Source organism: Pseudonaja textilis, chromosome 4 (assembly GCF_049901715.1).
Source record: "Pseudonaja textilis isolate UNSWEBS1 chromosome 4, rPseTex1.2, whole genome shotgun sequence".
Lineage (NCBI taxonomy): Eukaryota > Metazoa > Chordata > Lepidosauria > Squamata > Elapidae > Pseudonaja > Pseudonaja textilis.
Window position 1 is genome coordinate 14,366,378 of NC_141993.1, and position 12,285 is coordinate 14,378,662.

General features: G+C 39.0%; 1 protein-coding gene across 1 annotated transcript in view; it reads right to left on the bottom strand.

The window, feature by feature from the left end:
* TM9SF3 (transmembrane 9 superfamily member 3) overlaps positions 1–12,285 on the bottom strand; it is a 62,718-nt gene that overhangs the window by 41,475 nt on the left and 8,958 nt on the right. The window lies entirely within an intron of this gene.

Below are 12,285 nucleotides of genomic sequence, written 5' to 3' on the forward strand. Positions count from 1 at the left end.
TAGTAAGGGTCTGCATTTATTGATTTAAATCCTCAAACTAAATTTTATAGAGAGTTTTTAGCTGTATTGATTTTCATGAAAGATGCAGCTCCAGGATACATTGTCAGCATATTTTTTTCAAGTTAATTTGGCTAGCACATGTACTGAACTGGGCTAAAGCTGAAACAACAAAAAAATACACTTTAGACCAATATTTCTAAATCTAGGCAACTTGAAGATAGATGGACTTCAACTCCCAGAATTCCCTAGCCAGCAGGAGAAAACGGGAATTCTGAGATCTGAAATCTTAAAAGTTGCTAAGATTGAGAAACACTGTTTTAGACAGAGCTAAATGGTCACTGAAAGGTCACTGGCCTAGATACAGAAGTAGGCTGACATACCTGGAGATTGAACCATGCAGAAGTTTTATACTTCAGTTTGTCAGAATGTATAAATCCAGTCACAGTGAGTTGTAAACTATATTTTATCCCTTATTTTTAAAAACTGACCAATTCTTTTTTGGAATAAATTATTATTTTATTCAGAAAATTAAGGTAAAATACAAAATACAACCTCCCAAAAGAGGGGAAAAATTACAAAAACAAAATGAAGATAGATAAAACATTTAAAAAGAAAAAAATGTGCATTAAAAAAATGAAAGACAAAAAAATCAGTTGTTGAACTGATACATTAGAACAGTTAATTGTTAATTAACAATGTTAATTTCCACACACACACCCCTTGTGAAGCAGGTGCAAAATGTATAAACTTGTACCTCTATATGCAACCCATTTGACCTGCCATATAAATCTGCTACATATAAAAAGACAAATTAAACAGGCGAATCAACAGCAAAGTTAAAACTTCAAAGTCCTCTGTTAACAATCTATTATATTTAACTGGTAGAAAGTCTACAACAGCTTTTTATCTACCATAAACCACTACAATCATTATCTCTGATCCATCCAGAAAGAAATACCCTAGCTTGATTCTTAATAATAAAACTTCTCAAAATTTTGATAGAAAACTTTCCCAACAATTGTGTCTTATTCCCTAAAATGATAAACCTCTGTTGTCAATCTATTTTCCCAGTCCAGTTCAAGTTATTTTCCTCTTAGATATAGTAAGTCCATTCCCTAATCGCCTGGTCTTTTCACGTCGTAGTAGGCAAAGATGATGTTCAACTCCTCTACCAATGAGGCATCAGCATTGACCATGTTTCTCGTGTTGCCCTCATAATTAGTTAGGTGATGCAGTCCCTGCCACACTTGCTTCAGGTTATCTGCTAGGTGGTTCTCTACCTTATATTTGTATTGTTGTTTTGCCGTCTTAATGCCTCTTCTAAGGTTTGCCCTGACCTCTCTACATATATCCCTGTTTCCTGCCTTAAAGGCAGAATCCTGGGCTCTCAGAAGTGTCCGTATCTCGGCAGTCATCCAGGGTTTACAATTCCCATAGATTCTTATGCACTTGTCCGTTGTTACATTGTCAGTGCACACCTTGATGTAAGAGAGTACAGCATCAGTGTATTCATGCAGGTCTTGATGTTCACTCCACTCAATGGTTACAAAACAGTCCTGCAGCTGACTGAGAGCACCCTCTGGCCAGATTTTAACCATTTCCATAACTGGCTGAGTTCTTTTCTTGAGAGGAATATGCTTCAGGCATGACAGAAATGAAAGATGGTCAGATGTACCCAGGTGGGGGAGGGGGATTACTTTATATGCCTGTTTCAGGTTAGAGTACACACAGTCTAAAGTGTTCTTCCCTCTGGTGGAAAATTGCACTTACTGCACAACCTTAAGGAGAACTGTATTTAAACAGGCTTGATTGAAGTCCCCAGCGACAACAAGAGCGCCCTCTGTGTGAGCTTGCTGCTGCCTGGAGATGACGTCATATAGCTTAGAAAGTGCTGCGCTGACATTGGCATCAGGTGGAATATAAACAGCTATATTAATTATCACAGAGTTTTCTCCAGGCAAATAAAATGGCCTACATGTGACAGTCATCAGTTGCACATCTGGGGAGTAATATGTATAAACAACTCTGCTGTTAACCCACCAGTCACTGTGTATATAAATACAGAGTCCTCCTCCCTTGCTCTTACCAGAGTCACCATTTCTATCAGAGCGATAAATGACTTGGCTTGTCAACTCCACTGCCGCATCAGGTACAGCTGGGTGTAGCCAGGTCTCTGTTACAATCATCACACAGCTTTCGCGGAGAAGCCTGCTTGCTGCCATCCGCAGCTCTAATTCATCAATTTTCTGGACGATGGATCCGGCATTGCTCAAAAAGACATTTGGCAGCACTAGTCTATGGGGCTGCTTTCAAAGCTGAGCCAACAGACCAGCTCTCCAGCGTGCTTTTATTTCTGCTTTCGCTTTCGTCAGCACTTCCCCAACCTGATAAAAATCCATGGAGATTCTGGAAGCCTCACTATGCAGTTCAGTATGTTGTGGGTCTGCTGAAAATCACTGGTAATCCCAGGTTGACTTGCGAGCCTGATGTTTAGCAGCTCTACATGCGTATAGGCAAATTTTGCTCCTTGCTCTACACTGTGCACACATCTATACACACATCCTTCCAAACACCACACACTAATAACCTAATAATAAGTTATACAACTAATAATAAGCTCAGGGCCCCTACATGTGAACGCGCTGCCATCTTGGTGGCAAGAAAGGCAGGATCAGGAAATCTTCGAAGAGTCAGCTTCTAAAACTGCTTGCAGGCAGTTGCTATTATCGGAGGATCTTGGGGGATGATTCTGGAACTTTCCTTAACCTCGCAAAGTTAAACAGACAAAAAAAAGCCTGCTCCTTTTGTTTTTGAGTTGGAAAAACAACAATCCAGAGAGAGGAGATTCTCTGGGCATGTCAGCCGCCAGCCATGTCTTCAATGGAAGTATCACTTTTAAAGATACTGATGTTTATTTTTTAGATAATATCCCAAAACATTTCTTTATCTCTTTTCAGGAATTCCATCATAACTATAAAATATCTCTTTTGTAAATACAAAGTAGGAAAATTGTCCAAGTCACTTAGAGTTAAAATCTACACCTCCAAGTTACTTTTCTATTTTATCATTTGTGTGGCCCAAAATTTTAACTATTAAAATATTAAAGTCCAATGTAACATCTTTGTTATTGTCATTAAAAATTCTTTCGCTATAAAGATTGGAGGAAAATACCCAGTGTAATAAAACATGTTCTTCTAAAGTTTATTAATATTCAAAAAGCATATGTAAATGCATAAAAGCAATTCATAAGGCAAAGGAGAGTGATTCAGAAAGGAATCACTGGCAAACCCAGTGTTTCTTTGGAGGCCTTGAACTGCAGCTTTGCCAAAACTGGTTGTTCTGGCTCCCTGAGCTTTGAAATCTGACATTGATTTGTTTTGGTCTCATCATCTATGGAGCTCTGTAGGTAAGCCAAGTCCACGCCTTCATCCAGAGAGGAATACAGGGGACCAATTAATTGCAGGATCCAGTCTGATTTGATCACTGGAACAAGAGGCTTAGTCTTCTGAGTTTTCAAATGCATGATGGAGCGTATCCTCAGGGAACTTTTCTCTAGCAAAGTGTGCTTTGGGCTGTTCTGTGTATTTATATGATGCCTGATTGTGGCTTTTTAGTTGCTGGTTGGGTTTTGATGGCCAGCTATTAAGTCATTGGCTGTTGTTTCATTGTACTGCCAAGTCCTCAGCTCCTAAATACTTCATAAGCTGATGGTAAATCAACACTCCACTTGACAAATGAGGGACTTTGTTTCTCTAGATTCAATCACTTCCCTGACTGTTTTTGTATCTGTACATCCAACAATCTTAATAGCTGCAAAATTGAATGTATTGTCCTTATTTATTGCAATGTGAGGCTACCAATGAGTCCAGTTCTCCTCGTCTGACTGCTCGCTTGTGTTCTTGCAATCTGGTGATTAGCTTCCTCCCCATCAGTCCTATACAGTCACTGGGTCAATCCATGCAGGGGATCCAGTACATCAGGGCTGTCAAACTCCAGGCCCATGCGCTGGATCCGGCCCGCGGGGTACTTAGATCTGATGCGTAGGGCCGCCCTGAAAACAGTAAAGGAATGGCCCGTGGTGCCTCTGCCACCCCTGGGCTATTGGTGACCTGGATGGAAAAAAGACATAGACTGGACACAATAGACAAAGCAGAGCAATTCTACTACCAGTGTCACGTGAGGAAAAAGGGAGAAGAGAGGAAAGAGATGATAAAAAGCAAGAGGAACCGTTAGGAGAGGGAAGCACACAAAAAGAGGAAACTGAAATAGAGCAAGGAAAGAAGAGACCGAGAAGGAGCAGGAGAACAGAAAAGTAAGAACAACTAGAACAACAAAACCTATCTATAAGTAAATGATGGAAGAAGAAACAAAATTATTATCAATTAATACTCACCTATGAAAAGGAAAAGGATTTTTAATAAATTAGAAAAATTAAACTAGATTTGTCTTCAAGAGGTCCACATTAAAAAATAATACAGTAAACTGTTGGAATATCCCAAAATTGGGAAATTATATTTTTCATTAGCACAGCGAAAGAAAGCGGGGGGGGGGGTGCTCTATATATTAAAGAAACAATAAATGCTAGACAAATTTCTGCAGATGAAGATGGGAGAATACTGGTGGTGGAGATAACAATGAATCATATGCAGATGCTGCTGATAGCGATATATGCACCAAACAATAAACAAGAAGAGTTTTATGGAAAACTCCTTAAGAAAGTTATAGAATTGGAATATGAAAATATCTGTGTGGTAGGAATTTCAATGCAATTGTAGATGCAGAACTTGATTATAAGAGTACTGAAACAGATAAAAAAGCTAGGAAAACACTCCTTAAAACTTTCTTTAAACTGATGGAAGAAATAGGTATTCACATCCCAAGCAAAATCACTACTCATTCTATTCAAATAGACATAAATCGTGATCAAGAATAGACATGGTATAGATGTAATCAGAATTGAAAGCATGTGTGCAAAAGATAAAAATAGAATCAAATATCTGGGCAGATCATAATGCAATAAAAGTTGTATGGAAAGGACAAAAACGAAATTGAGATGGACATTAAACCAAGCAATATTACAAAATGAAGATTTTATACAAACTATGGGAAAAGAATTGGATTTTTTCTTCAAAGAGAATATGAAAGAAGAGACCTCCCTGAAAACTGTATGGCATACTGCTAAAGCGTATACTCAGGAATTAGTCATAACCTACATGGGGGGGGGGGAATAAGAAGAAACAAAATTAAAAAATGTTAGAAGAACATGAAAGATTAAAATTAGAATTACAGAAAGAACACAAAAAGAGAATTTGAAAAATCAAATGGACTTAATAAAGCATAAACTAAATCTATTGGAAAAGGAAGAACTGGCACAAAAAATCAAAAGTGTGAAACAGAATTTTTTTGAAAATGCAAATAAACCAGGAAGATGGTTGGCATATAAACTGAAAAAAGAGAAGGAACAAAAACTGATATATCGACTAACAGATGAGAAAGGGACTCTTTATTACCAAATGAGGATAAAAATAAATAAATAATTCAAGAGTATTACGGAAAGCTGTATGATCAGAAGAAAATTCCAGAAAATAGAATAAAACAATACTTGGAACAATCTAAACTTCTTAAAGTACCCAAAACAGTTAAGGCTATGTGGAATGAATGAATAACTCTGATGGAATTGACAGAAGCGATTAAGAGACAAAATAATAATAAAACGCCAGGGCCAGATGGGTTTCCCGCAGAATTTTATAAACATTTACAAGATACATTAGGCCCAGTTATGTTGGAAATTTACAATGAAGTTCTGCAAGAAGCAAAAGTACCAAATTCATGGATGGAAGCAAATATTACTCTCATACGAAACAACGATTCAGACTTAATGCAGATAAAAAACTATAGGCCAATATACTGTACTTATTGAATGTGGATTATAAAATAAATGCCTCAATAATAGCAGAGAGATTAAAAAGGATTTTGAATGAATTTATACATGTAGATCAGAATGGATTTTTGCCAAAGAGACAGATTAAAAACAATATAAGAATGATTTTAAACATATTGCAGTATTATGAAATACATCCTGGAAAACAAAACGTTGATCTTTTTAGATGCACAGAAAGCATTTGATAACGTTAATTGGCAATTTATGCTATTACAATTAAAATTCATGGGTTTTGGGGAGAGATTTGTTAATATGATCAAATCGATATAAACAATCAGCTAAGGTGATGGTAAATGGGGACATGACAGAAAATTTTAATATAAAAAAGGCACAAAACGGGTGTCCACTGTCCCCCTTACTATTTATACTGGCTTTGGAAGTGCTAACTAGAAATATTAGACAAGATGAAGAAATAAAAGGTATGGAAATTTAAAGAGAAATAAAAGTTACAGGCGTTTGTAGACAATCTGGTTTTTATATTAGAAGACCCACTAGAAACTGAACCGAAGTTAATTTAAAAAATAGAAGAATATGGTGAAGTCTCAGGACTGAAAATAAACAAAGAAAAGACAAAAATACTAGTTAAAAATCTTACAGATAGACAGAAAAAAGTGCTAATGAAAAAATTGATGTACAGATAGTCAAGAAAGTAAAGTACTTAGGGATACAACTAACAGCCAAATGTGCAATGATTAAAGAGGATAATTATATGAAACTGATGCAACAAATTAAACCAGACTTGGAGAGATGGAAAGATTTGCAATTGTCATTAACAGGAAGAATAGCTACTATAAAAATGAATATTCTACCAAAACTATTATATTTATTTCAAACAATTCCAATAAAAGGGGGGGTATTTTGAGGAATTAAATAAGATAATACTAAGATATATTTGTCTAGAGAAAGAAGAATAGGTTGAAAATGTTGCAAGACTGCAAAAAAAAAGAAGGGGCTTTGGGCAAATTGTCATTGACAGGAAGAATAACAACTATAAAAATGAATATTTTACCAAGAATATTATATTTATTTCAAACAATTCCAATAAAGCTGAGGGAAAATATTTTGAAGAATTAAATAAAATAATATCAAGATACATTTGGCTAGGGAAAAAAAGCAAGAATGAGCCTGTAAATGTTACAAGATTCCCCCAAAAGAGGAGGCTTTGGGTTGCCAGATTGGGAACTGTATTACCAGGGCTCGATACTGACATGCGTGAAAGAATTGATTAATTTGAGGCATAAAAGACTATTAACCTTAGAGGGACATGAGGTTGGCAAGGTTAGGTTGGCAAGCTTTATGTCTAACCACATAAACACCAAGAAATTCCCCCCTCCCATTTTCCCAGGCTCAAGAATGTGGCAGTTTGGAAGCATCTGGTGCTAATATGGTTTCCAAAGCTGACACCCAGGACTCTTCAATATCTTCATAAACGACTTAGATGAGGGAATAGAAGGGGAACTTACCAAATTTGCTGATGACACTAAGCTGGCAGGAATAGCTAACACTTTAGATCAGGGGTATGAAACTTGATTTCATTGAGGGCTGCGTCCGGGTTGTGTTTGATCTTGGAGAGCCAGGGGGCATGGCCATGGTGAGTGTTTGACACGGGTTCAAGATGCATTTTTTCCCCTTTGCATTCAAAACAGCAATTCCAGACAAAAGGAGATTTACTTTCTGATACAAATAGTTTCAATTCCATAATGTAGAGATTAAAGACATTTAGAGTCCCCAGTTGCTCTGGGGCTTGATTCTCTTGTATAGGACAGGTGTGTCAAACCAGCCTCTGGGCTGGATTCAGCCGGCAGTGTGTTTGGATCTGGTCTGTGGGACCAGCCTGGAAATAACAAAGGACTGGCCCGTGGTATTTCTGCCAGCCAATACGAGGCCCCACACAGGCCCTGTTTTGGCTGGCAGAGTGCTGGAGGCCGTGCAGACTGAAAAACGGGGTGCAGGTGGGCTGTGTGAGGTCCCTCCCATGCCCCGTTTTGGCTGGCAGAGTGCTGCAAGAGGCAGCACCTTCTTCACCTTCTCTTTAGCAGCATCTGCCAACTAGAACTAGGTACCCTCCAAGATCTGGATGGCTGTAATTCAGAACAGCCAAAAACATCTGTGCTTTGATGAGAGTGAGCCCCCTTGTATCACTGAGTTTGTCATCTTTTATTTTAATATTTTACCTGTGATTGATTCAATTGTACATTATTTTATTGTTGTGAGCCATCCAGGGTCACTGGGGATTGGGTGCTATATGAATTTTGTAAATTATTAATAATATTAAGTCTTCCTCTAGGGCTGTGTCAGAGGTAGTAACAAAAATTGATAGTTGTTGGACAGTTTTTAAACATTTCTGAAGAAATTGTCAGTTCATTTATGCTTTGCTCCTTATACGAAAGAGTGAAGCCCCATAGTAGCCAGGAACGCTACATGTCTTTAATCTCTACATTATGGAATTGAGATAATTTGTGCCAGAAAGTAAATCTCCCTTTGTCTGGAATAGCTGTTTGAATGCAAAAGGGGAAAAATGCATTTTGAGCCTGTGTCAAATGCCTACCATGACCATGGCCACCATGACCACGTCCCACTTCGGCCATGGCCACCATGACCACGCGCTACCCCCTGCCATGCCCCCCATTCCTCCTGGACCTCTGAGGTCAAGCACAACCCTGATGCGGCCCTCAATGAAATCATCCTTGACACCTCTGGTATAGGAGTTGCACAAACCTGTCCAGGCCGAAAATGTTTTGACTGGCAGAGGCACCGCAGGCAGGTCCTTTGTTATTTCCAGGCCAGCCCCACGGGTCTTGAGTTTGATACCCCTGTCCTAAATGACAGACTCAAGATCCAGATGGATCTTGACAGACTTGAACACTGGACCCTACCTAACAAAAAGAAATTCAATAGAGTCTTACACTTAGGCAACTGTAAAGTGTTACACTTAGGCAAGAAAAATCAAAAGTATACATATAGACTGGGTAAAACCAGGCTTAATAACAGTAACTGTGAGAGGGATCTTGGATCAAGGAATAATGGATGGAAACTGATCAAGGAGAGATTCAACCTAGAAATACAAAGAAATTTTCTGACAGTGAGAACAATCAACCAATGGAACAGCTTGCCTTTAGAAGTTGTGGGAGCTTTGTCACTGGATGCTGTCAAGAAGAGACTGGACTGCCATTTGTCAGAAATGGTGTAGGGTCTCCTACTTGGGGGGGGGGGGTGTTGGACTAGAAGACCTACAAGGTCCCTTCCAACTGTTTAATCTGTTTAAATAAAGATTGACTGATTGGTGAATCTTAATATTATTTAAGTCTAAAGGAATAATGGGTTGACATTGTTATGTATATTTAAATAACGTAGTTGGGTTGACAATATATAAACTACAAATATATATGTTTGTAGCTTTAAGGAAAAATACTGTAATGTATTATGCTGTGTTCTGGTGGGTTAATTATGCTACAAGTTGCCATAAGAGGGAGCTATAGATCATGGTTGAATTCTCCTTCTCTTTTTCACTGATCTCTCTTGATACTGATACTGACTGACCACAGACCGATACTGACTAACCCTGTTTATTTTGATATTCTGTTGATATCGAAGATTATTTGTTGTATTATGGTTTGATATTTGTCTGCTGTAAAAGACATGGAACCAGTAAGAAGACTTTATAATTGGATATTTCTGGACTGTTAAAAATGTGTATGACATGGACTGTTTATTGGACTGTGCTATTTCTTCAAGTAAACATTAATACAACTTGTTCAACTCTGTGTGGCTGTATATTTCTTCATAATTGTTCTCATAAACCGTTCTCCATGTGCATATCCTTTTTATACAAGGGTTACTCTGCACATATCCTAACATTGGTTATGGGCCCAGTGAGATATTGAGAACCAGTGTGAATATACAGTTTCATATTCCAACAGCTAATTGTGGTTTATTGTTACTATGGCACAAGAACAGTCAACCAGTCTATTCCTGATAACCCGGTTGGATGGGACAAACTAGGTTTCCTGGTCTATGAAGTGCAGCCTACTTCTGAATAAAGAAGGATTATGGACTGTAGTAAATAATCCACTGGATGTAACAACTTTGGATCCATCGAATGATGAAGATAAAAAGAAAATAGCTGAATTTAACCAAGATAATGAAAAGGCTCTTAGTATAATTGGACTGACACTGAGTGATCCTTAACTAGTCCATATTTGTGGTCAAGAATCTGCTCCTATATGCTGAATTATTAGAATTCTTTAATAGTTTCTGTGCTAGGAGTTGGACAGAAATCCCTTCCAACTGTAGGAATGTTTATTTCTATAAAGGGTAAGAAAAAACCCCAACATCCCCATAGTCTGACCAAATCTAAAATAATCCTCCCCATTTAAGTTACATTTATTTAAGACAGTAACAGGTATGTTTCAATTTCTGATGAGATGATAAATCAGTTTGTTAAAACCCTGTTCATAACTATATGGAAAACAGACACCAAGTTTGGAGAACATTATAGAGTACTTGGATAAAATACAGTTTATGAAATTATTTATAAACCACTAAAAGAAATACTTAACAAGCTAATTACAGGACACAGAACAAAAGATGCAATCTGAAGAATAAATCCCCAGGGTAAGATTGATTTTTCTGCACTATAAAAAATCTTTTTTGGGGGAGGACAAAACATTAACTTAGATCATGAATGGAATGCAGTAATGTGATGTGAGTGGCACAAAAGCCCTTAGGTCTCTGATTTATAAGACGGGATCCAACCCACCCAGCATTTTATGGGCTTCAATAGATGGAGACAATAAGCTTTTCACAGCTATTTTACGATAAGGTTAAATAGTCTTTCAAATGGCATAATTCATTCTAATCATTAGACATCCTGAAGAAACAGAAGAAATAATATCAAATATACACTGCTCAAAAAAGTAAAGGGAACAGAAAAATAAGATCCTAGATCTGAATGAATGAAATATTCTTATTAAATACTTTGTTCATTACATAGTTGAATGTGCTGACAACAAAATTATCCATGGAAATCAAATTTAGCAAACCATGGAGGTCTGGATTTGGAGTTACACTCAAAATTAAAGTGGAAAAAAACACTACAGGCTGATCCAACTTTGATGTGATGTCCTTAAAACAAGTCAAAATGAGACTCAGTAGTGTGTGTGGCCTTCACGTGCCTGTATGACTTTCCTACGCCTGGGCATGCTCCTGATGAGGTGGCGGATGGTCTCCTGAGGGATCTCCTCCCACACCTGGACTAAAGCATCCCCCAACTCCTGGACAGTCTGTGGTGCAATGTGGTGTTGGTGGATGGAGCGAGGCATGATGTCCCAGATGTGCTCAATTGGATTCAGGTCTGGGGAACAGTCCATAGCATCAATGCCTTCATCTTGCAGGAACCGCTGACATACTCCAGCCACATGAGGTCTAGCATTGTCGTGCATTAGGAGGAACCCAGGGCCAACCGCACCAGCATATGGTCTCACAAGGGGTCTGAGGATCTCATCTCAGTACCTAATGACAGTCAGGCTACCTCTGGCGAGCACATAGAGGGCTGTGCGGCCCCCTAAAGAAATGCCACCCCACACCATTACTGACCCACTGCCAAACCGGTCATGCTGGAGGATGTTGCAGGCAGAACATTCTCCACAGCATCTCCAGACCCTGTCATGTCTTGTCACATGTGCTCAGTGTGAACCTGCTTTCATTTGTGAAGAGCACAGGGCACCAGTGGCGAATTTGCCAATCTTGGTGTTCTCTGGCAAATGCCAAACATCCTGCATGGTGTTGGGCTGTAAGCACAACCCCTGCCTGTGGACGTCGGACCCTCATACCACCCTCATGGAGTCTGTTTCTGACTGTTTGAGCAGCCATATGCACATTTGTGGCCCGCTGGAGGTCATTTTGCAGGGCTCTGGCAGTGCTCCTCCTGTCCCTCCTTGCACAAAAGCAGAGGTAGCAGTCCTGATGATGGGTTGTTGCCCTCCTACGGCCTCCTCCACGTCTCCCGATGTACTGGACTGTCTCCTGGTAGTGCCGTGCCTCCATGCTCTGGACACTATGCTGACAGACACAGCAAACCTTCTTGCCACAGCTCACATTGATGTGCCATACTGGATGAGCTGCACTACCGGAGCCACTTGTGTGGGTTGTAGACTCCACTCTAGTGGTAGCATGAGACAGAGCACCAGCATTCAAAAGTGACCAAACCATCAGCCAGAAAGCATAGGAACTGAGAAGTGTTCTGTGGTCACCACCTGTAGAACCACTCCTTTATTGGGGATGTCTTGCTAACTGCCTATGCTTTCCACCTGTTGTCTATTCCATTTGCACAACAACATGTGAAA